We start from the raw sequence: 12,567 nt of genomic DNA, 5'->3' as shown, positions 1-12,567 counted from the left end.
CCCTTTTGGAAATAAAATGTCATTACTCCATTATTTTAATCCTGTGAGAGATTTGTGTGAAATTGTGTCAGAATTTGTTAATTAATTATTGTTATGACCACAAATGTGTTTTGTGAGGTCACGATGACCTCACAAAAATCTTCATCCTCAAGTCTGAGTGAACGTTTGTGCCAAATTTGAAGAAATTCCCTCTTGGTGTTGCTGAGATATCGCGTTCACAATAATGGCTGGACATGAGAGTGATATATTGTTGATACTGTTGCATCAAAATGGAAAAGGTAAGTATGCGTTTACTACCAGCAGCTGGCTAGCTTAGCTCAGCACTGGACTGGAAAAAGGTGGAAACGGGTACTTTTTCAAACTTTCTCTTTGTGTCACAATTGGCCTGCAAAGAACAGCAGTAGCACTTTTCTGAGACGCAACATGAGATGGAAACGCTCAACTGGAAGTACCGCCAAGTTGCACTGAATTTAATACCGCTTCCTTTGAAGCAGGTAAATGAAACTGGTCGCTCATTTGATGTCTTGTTTTTTCTTAGATCCACTTCCTCCTGCTGCTGTTCTCGGGAGGTGAATTCAGTACATCTGTTGTTGGTGTTGGAGGTGGGCAGCGCAGTGTGAGAAAGGAGCTCGAAGGGAAGGTGCGAGGCCCACGCAGCTCTCCACACAACCTGAAGCCTCGCCGCTGTATTTTCACCTGTTGAAAGCTTTGGTGTCTTTTCCTCCAAGGTAGAAAACACAGAAGAGTGTGAATGCACCACGAGGGGATTAGCACCAGCGCAGCCTTGTTTGTTTTGTTTTTTCAAGGTGCACCAAACGTACCGCACACACGTCGACACCGATTTTGATTTGACGAGGAAAACATCACATATGCACACTCGTTAAGCAGAAGAAGGTTGGAGAGCATCACTACTGCCACGCATTCCCAGATGCTGCAGTTTGGTCCTCGTCAGTGGCTGTTTGACGTGTTGACAGAGTAGACAACAGCACAAAGTGACCTCCCGGAGGGAAACTGTTAACCGCATCCCCGACCCGACGTTTATGAAGCCGTAAATCCCCTGGTCGCTCAGCGCCGGAGAGGTGTGCAGCTTTGTGTACGCACATACCAAAACCGGCTTTGTCGTTAAAGAGACCCGCTAGAGGTTCACGTGGGGACTTCAAGGGACAAGGAAGCGGACGGAGAGAGCCGTGACGGGCTTGTAAACCTGTAGCCACCACACACACTGTACACACATAGAAGAGAATCAGAAATAAGGTAATAATACACCTGAGATGTTATAATATTACTGAAATACATTTTGTTGTGCATCCTGTGTAAGTCAACTCATCACATACAGTAGACTAAAGAAAATGTTATATCATGCGGCCTACTGTTGGTGGTCTGAGGAGACGAGAATAAATAAGCCATTTTAAATTAGATTGCACACCATAAATCGTTTTAAAAAGTGAAAAAAGTGAAAATGTTATGATTTGAAAGAAGTCAACAGTTCTGAGTTTTTATTTTTTTTTTTTTACTTAGAAACAGTGTTGCTTCAAGCTATTACTATTGCTAACACGTTGATACAGGTAACCACTTGAACGCTGAGCATACGGTGAACACGACTTCCTTAAACTGTGTTTAATGCTAAATAATTGTGAAATTGCTTCCTTTATACAACTCCAAAAATAATCCACATGCTCAATATCAGATCAAAATTCAGCATTTGTTTGGGATTTCTTTCAATGTGCTCGTAACAGAAACGAGATCGGACATTAATTCTGACCGCACCATTTAACAGCTCTGTAAAAGCCTGATACATAAAAGAGTGCCTCACAAATAAAAATACAATCACTGTATAAATCAATAAAAAATAACAACGCTGCGATTTGTCTGGTAACCACATGCAGCTGATGTAAAAACCACCAGGTCTGCAGCCTGACAGCCTCATATCTTCTTCTAAAGGGGGAAAGTGGACACAGAGGTTTTGAGAAGGGTGAAATTGGGCCTGCGTGGTGAAAAGAGCCAAAACAAGACAAGCACACATTTTCCCCTTCCCTTCTGAGCTTTCTTTTCCTGGACAGATCAGATGTCAGCCTCTTTCATCTCAGTGAGTGGGGAGCTGATGTCATGCACATACAGTCAACGACTCTGACAGCATTCGGTCACAGAAAGGAGGGAGAAGAGAGAAAGGGGTGAGGGTGACAGTGAAGGAGTCGACAAAGAAAGGAGAAAGAGTGGATGAGGAGCGAGGAGACGAGTAGAGGGGAAAGACGGGGAGAGAAGGGGGTATACGAGTTTTCATGGAGGGAGAGAAAAAAAAAAACCGAGGGGGGCAGAGTGATGGTTTTAGCAGACTCAGGCGCAGCAGACAGCAGTATAGAGAGGAGAGGAAAAACAGCTTTCTGCTGCACAATGCAAGAACCAGACCGTAGTATGGTTTGCCTACTTGTGTGGTGTTGTATGTCTGTGTGCAACTTTAGTAAAGTTGACAGTGAGAGAGCCGTGGAGGTAAAGAGAGAGATGGACTGAAGGAGGTAGAGAGAAAATCAAAGTGAAAGAATAAATGATTAAATGAAAATTAATTAAAAAAAAATAAAAAAAAAAACAAGGGGGGGGGAGCCAAAAGGTTACAGAAAGAAGAAAGATTGTGAAATTTAGGATAATGAGGTGCACGTCTGTCTTGTTTGAGCAACAGAATTTTAAGTCTTCCTGTAATTTTAGTGACACGCTGCCCTCTGCTGGTCAATAAGTGCACTTGCCTTCGTACGTTTCTTTTTTTTCCACTTCCACCACGAGAGACCGCCAGAACTGCAGCCCCCACAAGATTCAGATGAAGAAAAAAGATTCAGGCCAAAGCCAAACCACAGATGTAAAAGTTTATTTTGAAAAGATATACAGTGGTTTCGAAGGATCTCTCCTATTTTGGGTTTCAAAAATATATGTTGTTTATTTCCTGCCAGGAGACTCATTCTGCTTAAGAGAAAAGGAAAGCTGCCCATGGTATATGAAGACTCAGTTGAAATGGTTATTTACTGTACGTACCGTGTCATTTTTAACGAATATATCACTGTTTTATGTGACAGTTAGTTAGCTTAAAGCGATCTTATGTGTTAGGTCACAATTAACAGCACTACAAAAAACTTGACAGAAAATCTCAGAAGTACATTTACCAATTAACCAATTAAACCAATTAAATACAAAGTCATATCCAACAGGTGAATATTGTAAAAGTCTTTCAACAGATCAGTTGTGAAATCTTTGGATAATAAATTTTCTTGTAGGAGGAGGCCGAAATCGAATAGGTCAAAAATAGGTCAAAACTTTTATATTTTTATTTTATGCATTGTATCTTATGTTTTAAATGTGCACTGCATGATCTGGTTGTTTGCTGAATGATAATAGACATAACATGATATCAGCGTATATGTTTGGTCAATATGTGCAAAGATGAAAACTTTGTTTACAGAACATAATACAGGAAAAAGATGCTTGGGTTCAATTAAGAAATTGTTCCATTTTTTTTTTCAAAGTTATTTATAATTATTCAATCCCCAGGGAAGTTTACTGTTTCAGTGCACTGATGCCAGCGTGGACAGTATCTTTGTCTCAAGTGTCAAAAGTTTTGGATGACCAGATTTGAGGAATCATTACAAAGATGTCTTTTTATGAATGTAAATTGAGTATACATATAAATAATATTAGCCAATATTGGAATTTTTTTTTACTCCCTAATATCAGCACTCGAAAGATCTAATAACACGAACTTTTCATTTCTCCAATTAGTCTTTAGTTCAATGTCGAGTCATATTTACATGGTGACAAATATAAACATTTGTTTAAGGTTAGGGAATAAAAAAAAGAACAGCGTTGTTTGAAATTAGAGTCAAACAGCTGGCGGCCATGTTAAAGTCGGTTGTTTTGCGAACCAATCCATCCTCCCCGACCACAATCAATTTATCGCTCTAAAAGTCCTCCTTTTCCCCCCTTGAAGTTACAGTTATCATGCTCCAACCGGACTGGTTCTCAATTTTCTGATTGATTTGTTTTAAATCAATTACAAATTCAAAAGCAGAGTTGTTTTCGCCTTGAACTGTAACTACACATCATTGCACACCCTCAAATGTCACTGATGTTACGTTGCTCTGTTTGATGTTATTTTTGTCCTTTTCCCAGAAGACCAATAACGATCTTAATCTGTCTGACTAATCAATGTCACCATTGTCAGCCAAGGACTCAGAGAGCCTCACATGTTTGAAAAACTGCTATAACTAGATTTTCTTTCTTTCTTTTTTTTTTGCATTTGTAACACTCTGTATCATGCTTTCAACATGGATATCGGCTTTTTTTAAAAAAAAATTTATTGTTCAGCATGTCTCAGACAGACTGCAGAGGGCTTATTACTCAATGTACTTCTAAGAGAAAAGATGTTATACAGCTGTCAAACGCAACAGCGCTGTTAATGACCAAATGTTCTCTTCAGGAGTCTTTGATGGCTTGGCTGTACAAAGATATAACAATAGAGTAAATAACACCAGACTCTTGAAACAAACAGCTCTCCTTCTGCTGCACCCCTCCTCCAGTTCTCACAGAATGCTTGTGGTTCTTTTTTTCTTTCTTTCTTTTTTTTTTTCACTAAACTATCACCACACTAGCGGCAACAGATGCTGCCATCACTAAAACACACTCACACTGACACAGTCGATTTGCCCCTTGTGCACCTCTTGTCAGTTTTTGTCTTTAATCTACAAAAGAAGCTCCCCCAAAGCCCCCCAGCCAACGCCTCACGATGCAGGGTAGCAAGAAAGACATAGTTGTGTAAGACAATTAGAGTGGGTACGTTTCTGAAAGGGGGTCGTTCAACAGTTACACGTCACGGAAAAGCGTCCTTTAAGTATGAGCCCCGGCGAGGCACAGGAAAGAGGGCAAAAGGTCGCAGCCTCGCTATCGGTTTCTTGGTGGGGGTGAGCATCCTGAAAAAAAAGAAAGGGACAAGACAATTGAGCACTCTCTCCCTGCACTCTGCCCCAGCAGCCTCCTCCCCGCTCGGCACCCCCAGCAATGCCACATCCCATTGAATAATGGACACTTTGATCAAAGGGGAATTCCAGCTCTCTGTCTCTCGCTGTCCCTATCTCGCCGTACTCAGTCAACTGGAGCGAAGGATGGAGGACATACTGGTTATTCAGTTCCTGGTATACTGATTAGGACACAATGGAGCCTCATGCTGTGTCAGTTATGTGTGTTAAAGCATCCTCTACTGCCCTATACGCAGACACGCACTCTCACGTGCATCGGCACACACACACTCTCTCACACACACACACACACACACACACACACACACACACACACACACACACTGCTCATCCTGAGCTAACTCACTCTGAGACCGTGACCCTATAGCAGGTGGTGTGGGGGGCAACAATTGCTTGGGTCTGGCTGGAATCTGTTCTCGGCCAGCTGTGGAGACGCCGGCCAACGGCTGGCCTCGCCTCAAGAAGAGGTACAGAGGAGGAAAAAACAAAAAAGTCAAACTGGGAGAGGCGTCGTGGATTTGTCATGGGACAGGGGAACACGGGCAAAGTATCATGGGAAAAAGTAATTCGGGGTGTCAGAACTGCATCGTAGAGGCTCGGAAACAGGGAAGAAGTGTACAGAGTGATTTAGAAACACATAATTGAACAAAACACGTGAATTATCTCAAATTAAATTCAGGGTTGATATTAAAAAAAAAACATTATCATGATAAACTTCATACATGTCTATTTTCAGTTCTTAAAACCGCATCTTGTCAAATAAATGTCTGTACAGTTACATAAAATGATGCAACTGGTGGTTTTTACTACTGGTTATGAATAGGCAGGATGTAACCAGATGATGCATGTTTTGATAAATAGTCTACATGTGATGGAAATATTTGACATGACATGGAAATAAAACTAAGAAAAGCTCTATGTTGACGACAGATACTTCTAAAAAGTGTATCTTTCGGCCAGTTCAGAAATAGAATAATAAAAACTATTGCAGGAGATGCTATGCTATCCTGACTTTTTGCTCCCTAGTGTAGGTAAAATGAAAAAAACACAACATCCTACAACTGAAGCAGCTACGTTACACTTTGTCAGTAGATCCTCACTAATTGTTTTTGTCTTTCAAGGTGCAGACACCCGGCTTGCCATGCAAGTTTTTCCCTTTAAAATTCAAAACGTAAGCAAAGACAACCATGATGACATCACCTGGGCTATTTTTCTCCAACATGACAAAACACAAGAGCCACAGAAAACGTGGTGTAGCTGTTTTTCCAGGCAGACCTTTTACCCTAACTAGAATACCGATCTTGATGCGTGAAATCTGCGGAGTTCCCCCTAGACCCAAGACGATGGAGGAAGAAGAGCCGGTCAGGATGCTGGTTCTGTCACTGTCTGTTATGTGTGCAGTAATACTCGCGTTATTCACCGTCTCAACCATTAAAGGCTCTGCTGTTTCACCACCGACATACATAAAGTCACACATCTACCACATTTTCCTTGATATTGTTGCGTCCGCCATACATCCCCTTTATGTTCCTCTGACTTCCTCTCCGGGATTCTCTCCACCTGAAAGTGTGCCTGTACGGTGTTCGCGCCACATTAAACGCACGTTTTCCACACCGACCGAGACTAATGCAAAGAACGGAATGGGACAGTGTGTGCTCAGAGTTTACAGAGATTGGATGAAACAATCTCGTATCAAGTCATCATCTACATTTGGAACATGGTGAAACACGTCAAAAAAATCATATTGGATAAAAAGTCTGGTTTATTTTTAGCCAGATTCTCATTAAAGAGGATACTGTGTTTAAAAATTGCCTAAAAAAGATACATCACAGTAAATCTTGCCTGATTTAAATTATGAAAAAACAGCAAAACAATCTTCTTATTTTTTTGACTGCTGTTACGGCTTCATGTAGCGTTGAACGGTTTGTTGTTTGTAGGTCGACTACAATGGAAATACGACTGGGCTTTTATGGGTTTTAGAGTGTTTTAATCCTCAATGACTGTAACTAATGCTGTGCAGTTATTGAATATTTGTAATCATGACATAAATTCAATCAATCAATCAATCAACATTGTAATCACCAGTGCAATTACTCAAATCTGGGAACACACTTCCATTGTTCATTCCGAGTCCGATGGGGCAACACAAGCAAACAAAACACAAGGTGATCAGACATGTTGTAGCCTAATAATCCAACATGTTTAACCACATCATCTAAACAGCCTGGTTTGGAGGTAAAACTGACAGGAAGTAAACCCAAAATGTTGCTAACAATCCCTACTTTCACAGGAGAACTGTGCGCGCGCTCGATAACAGTAAGTAGGTCAAAGGCTTAACTGTACATATTACTATTAACCTCTTCTGTGAAGGTCCGACCGCTTGTGTTTTTGCTCTGAGCCTCTGTTTAGTAATGTTGTTGTGTTGCCGTCTTAAGCTATTAAATTGTTTTTCATTAAACGTTATCAATAGAGAAGAGGGCTAAAGCTACACATGAAAATGACTTGAGGTTGTATCAAGCTGTAAAAATTCTTGAAAGTAAAATATTAACAACATACTTGTTTTGACCTGGCCAAGACGCAAATGAACAAACTATAGGTTGGGCCTTGTTATGTATTTCAATAAAGATGAGAATTGAAAACGTCTGTGGTTTAGTTATCAGTGAGGTCACTGGTGATAAATATGTACACGCACACACACACGTCATCCATACGGAAGATAAATACGCTTCAGTCCCGTGTTAAGAGTAGCGTTCTCCGCACCAGGCGTGACGAATGCAGGAGCAGAAGAAGGTGAGGCAGGAGGGGTGTTGTTATGCGGGGCCGGGCCACCACAAAGGGCAGCCAGTGTCTCCCTCCTGCTAGGACCGGAGTTTCCTCTCACCACCTGATTCAGCATCCCACATCTGCCCCGAATTAGCATGTTAACAGACGTGCCCAACAAGGGGGCCGAGGCAAAAACAGATCCACTCAGACTAACGCAGCCAGACGGACGGCCCACAGGAACGCCTCACATGTTCCACCGAGGGAATGCAAAACATCCTGCGTTCGGCAAGCACCTCGGAGTACAGTGCACATCTGGGCTGCAGATGTAACGTCAGCAAAAAAAAAAAAAAAAAAGTAGAGGGTGCTGTGCCGTTCTGCATGCGTGCTCGGATGCTTGTGTGTATGGGCGGCTCTGTGTCCATATTTACACAGAGCGACGCGTTAAACAATGGTGTTTTTAAATACGGAGGCCGCGCACACGTGTGTCTATGTATGTAACCAAATGGGCCGTAGCGAGGAGCAGCAGTTTGGCGGGTGGAAGAAGGGCGAAGATCAGAGGCGTAACTTCGCAGGAGTAAATACAGTCAGCCATTGAGAGCTGGATTTTGTTTCGAAAGAGGCGTGAAGGCTCGACATCTATGAAGAGGAGCGGAGTTGTTTCAGGTCAGTGGAAGATAAACACACACGGACTCAGATGTTCTGACCACGACATAAACTCTCTCTAAAAAGCAAAAAAAAAAAAAAAAAAAAAAAAGGGGGAGGAGAAATGAACAGAAACATCTTAAAATAAAAATGATGCCTAATAAAAAACATGTCCGCCCTGTGTCTTCACATCAGAACAGCGAATTTTGAAATATGCATGATGTAATACTAGACTGATCTTCAAGGGAGAAAAACTTAAGGAGTTCACAGAGGGCATCTTACTTCATCTTGTTTCCTTTGTTGTGTAACACCATGAGAGCAGATCAGCGTCTGCAGCTGAGGATACGTCGGGAGTGGCGGTTTGTATAACCATGGAGAACAACAGGATCGAAGAACTCATGACTCATCTCATGATCCGAAGATGGTTGTCAGTAGCGTCGCTACTAAAGAGTTGACATGTTGTTTGCAGGCCTCACTCGTTCTGCTCATCGTTATATAATGGGGGTGCGGCGAATCAGATTTCTTTTTCTGCTCCTTAAATCAGGTCATGCAGTTTTACATAGAAACGTTTTCCTGCTACGAATTCTACTTTCATGAAGTTCATGGTCATTTTTGAGGCTAAACACTATTCTGGTCAGTGTAAGTCCAGTGCAGTCAGTGCACTTACAAATAACCTATTTGAATATGGGAAAATACAGAGTTTTTACAGCTCTTGAAGAGTCTTAAAAAGCTTTAAATTTACAATAGATTTCAGTTTCCTTAGAAAGCCTTAAATCTAATTTACAAAAAGTTCAAGTGTTTTCTCTTGCTTGCTGTAGGCAGCAATGGTAGTTATAAAAACGGGTTTGTTTTTTTGTATCTGAATGTGAGCTTTTGGGAGACGTTATAGACCGATAAACTCAATCTAGGATCGTCTCAACTATGGATTGTGTTGCAGAAGGGTGTTTGGTCCATTTCTTTTTACCAAGTTTCAGTCAAAATCAGACATGTAGCAAACACTGTCATACTGCTAGCAACAGCAACGTCTCCTAACATTTTTTTTTATTATTATTTTGTCAGTTTATTGTCTCATCCATCTCTATCCTTCCATCCATTTCTGATGCTCATGCAGTTTAATTTATTTAATTAGATTGTTAGTTATTAAAGGAGCTCTGTGCAGGATTTAGTGGCATCTGCTGGTGAGTTTGCAGATTGCAACTTACTGAACCCCTCCCTCTCCTTACCGTACTCTTCCAACCGTGTAGTGGGAATCAATGTTGAATCTAGAGCCAGTGGTTGGTTCGTCCTCTCTGGGCAACTGTAGAAACATGGCGTGTGGAGGGGAGCTCCATGAAGGGCTCATTCTAGGGCAATAAAAACAAAGGCATTCTTAGTTAGAGGTGTTTATACGATATTAAAAACATAATTTTCAATATTCTATTCTATGACAGCCAATAGAGCTCCCTAAATCGTACAGACTGAACCTTTAATATCATATACTGCTGGAAAACACAGAAAAAGATGTGATAAATAAGGTAAATAAATATCATGCCCACTATATTTCCATCCTACTTTCATACCTTGGCCAATCTCATGGTAACTAAGCTGTTCAACTGAATGCAAAGTGAAATGAAAAATGCTGCTGATGTGATTTGCAATTCTTGACCAGGGCACAGTACTGTTCCCGTCCACTAGGTGACACTTGTGCTCTGTTATCTGCATCGGTGGAGAACCGAGGCTCAATCTACAAACCCTGAGCTCTGACAAAACTCAAAAGTTCTGCTTGACACCGAAACTCATGACCTCCACCGATACACATATGGTGAACAAAAACAATTTTCCCGTATAGCGTGATATCATCTGTCTATAGCTTTTCGAGAAACAGACATAAGGATGACATTAACAGCTCAAACCAGACACAAAAAAAAGACAGGCTACACATATCTACAAACATCCTTACAAGCATAATCACGTGTATGCTCAGTGTCAGGCATGTTATGAACTTTCCTATGCATTTATGGTATCGTTTGACTCAATGAACGCCCGAGGCTCATTTCCTGGCATGAATTAAACATCTGTAGGTCTCCTGAATGACTGGAAACAGCTTCAGATGAAACCATAGCACAACAGCAGATGAACTTTCCAGGCATTGTTGTTGTTGCTGGTGTCCTCAGATCTCATTAAGCAACTGTGTCGCTTCCTCTCCGTCGTACGTTTCCTTCCCCAGAGGGACATCGAGGCCAGTGGTTAAGAAGGCCTGTGGGACTCAGAGATGAGAGGAAGGTAAACACATTGAGGGAGGCCATAAAAAGACAAGAGGCTGGACGCTGAAAAAAAAAAATAAGTGAGTCAACTTATTCTTGAAAGGGCAAAAACAGAAGCAGAAATAGCTGAGGATGAATCAGTCACATAAATGGTGAGATTTTAAGAAGGCTGTTGTGTGTATCATTTTAAATCAAAGAAAGAGGTCATCGGGGTAGAACATCCAATAAGCAGTTAATAAAATGAACAATCTGACATTTCCCACTTGTTCATTTTGGAAAACACGTATAAAGCTTGTATAATCTCCACAAATATAGATCTGCATTTGAAAGCAGAATCTGTGCGTGTCAGGGTGGGACATGAGGAACAGAAGAGTTCTGGTTTCTTTTTGTGGCCCAAATAGCACTGACTAATCACGTTTGCACGGGGTTTTAGTCGCATGATGAAGGTAAACAGTCCATATTAAGAGCAGAGGAAGAAAACATTAGCTGAAACGCAATCTCAAAACCCGCCCACTGTTGTCTGACAACAATTCAGCTTTTTATTAGCTTTGTTGTTGTGGTTTTAAAATGTTAACAGAGTGGAAACTAGCTAATTGTGAAAATATCTGATTGTAGATGTCAACTCTCAACTCTAACTCCAGAGTGCAGATGTTGTTATAAGCTCTAAACAACATTGACATATTGATACGGCTAACCTGATAATAAACAGTTAGTTTACACATTAGGCAGAAATGGACCAACCATTCATTTGGAGTTGTGTTTACAACCATGTAATGCATACAAGTCCAATATTTACTCCTTTTAGCTCCGTTGTGGGTCTCCACCAACCCCTGAGGTAAATGTTTGGCTCTTCAGCCGCTAAATGCTCCATTATGTTAACCAGCTAGTCATTAACTTTGTCTGTCTGCCATTCGGTGCAGGTCAGATAGTGAACAGAGCGAAAAAGATGCGTAAAATTGAACCAAAAGTGTTAAATTTGGGCCATAAAACCAAAGCAATGAGCGAACCATTTCCCATTATACACAGTCATTTCGGCTATTGTCGTTATAAAAACATTGATTAGTGTGGAGTTAACAGACAAATATGGGAGTGGTATTCATCTCATCTAGCTCTCTGCAACAAAGCAAACAAGCATCTTTCCTTAAAATGTGAAACTTTTCCTTTAATTTAATAAACTGCTGACTGAAAAGTAAGGACAAAAAAAAAAAAAAAAATAACAAAGTAAGAAATGTTTATCTGGTTGTCAAACACTATTTTGCTTTGGGTGTGTAATGAGTAAATGAAGGAGGAGGGAAAATAAATCCTGCGATGAAGACACTTCGGCCTTTCAGAGCTCATTTCATCGACGGTAAGAAACCACATCCCTCCAACTGATTAAGGAACCCCCTGCAGTGTGTGTTGTGTGTGTTCTGTTTACATGTGTGTGTTATGAGTGCTCGTCATTTGAAGACAGAAGTTATTTCCCACTGTGCGGTTAACACCTCTGTGGACCAGTTTAATCTCTCCTCTCCCTCTTTTTCTTTTCTCCTATCCCTCCGGCTCAGTGAAAGAGTAAGTGGGCTCAGGTTGTAATTACAGTAATGAATGATTTTGCTCTACCTTTCCGCCCATGTAACATGTTTTTTTGATCTCCCCCCACCTCCCTCCTCTTTTTCTGAAGCCCCCCTCCCTGTTCCGCGGGATGTGGGCTGGCAGCTCAGGCCTCTTTGTTTTTGGTAAGGAGATCCCCTGTTTATGTGGAGGTGGGTGTCCCTGGGTGTTCTTTTTTAACCACATTTTCTTTGATCTGCTCCTACCACTCTGGCCTCCAGTGTGTCAGAGTGTGTGAGGTTGTGCGTATAGTTATGATAACAGCATCAGCCCGGAAAAAAAAAAGAATACTACACTGTCTTTACATGAGTATA

At 41.2% G+C, this 12,567-nt stretch overlaps 1 protein-coding gene across 1 annotated transcript in view; it reads right to left on the bottom strand.

Annotated features, from left to right (window-relative positions):
• Window positions 1–12,567, bottom strand: part of plekhh1 (pleckstrin homology domain containing, family H (with MyTH4 domain) member 1) — an 82,545-nt gene that overhangs the window by 39,234 nt on the left and 30,744 nt on the right. The window contains exon 3 of the mRNA XM_069152724.1: window positions 9,644–10,656. The gene's annotated coding sequence lies outside the window, so the exon portion shown is untranslated. The remainder of the gene's footprint in view (window positions 1–9,643; window positions 10,657–12,567) is intronic.

Source organism: Embiotoca jacksoni, unplaced genomic scaffold (genome assembly GCF_022577435.1).
Source record: "Embiotoca jacksoni isolate LCO1_2020_lvr unplaced genomic scaffold, fEmbJac1.0.p SCAF_18, whole genome shotgun sequence".
Taxonomy (NCBI): domain Eukaryota; kingdom Metazoa; phylum Chordata; class Actinopteri; family Embiotocidae; genus Embiotoca; species Embiotoca jacksoni.
This window is presented reverse-complemented; position numbering and strand designations above follow the sequence as displayed.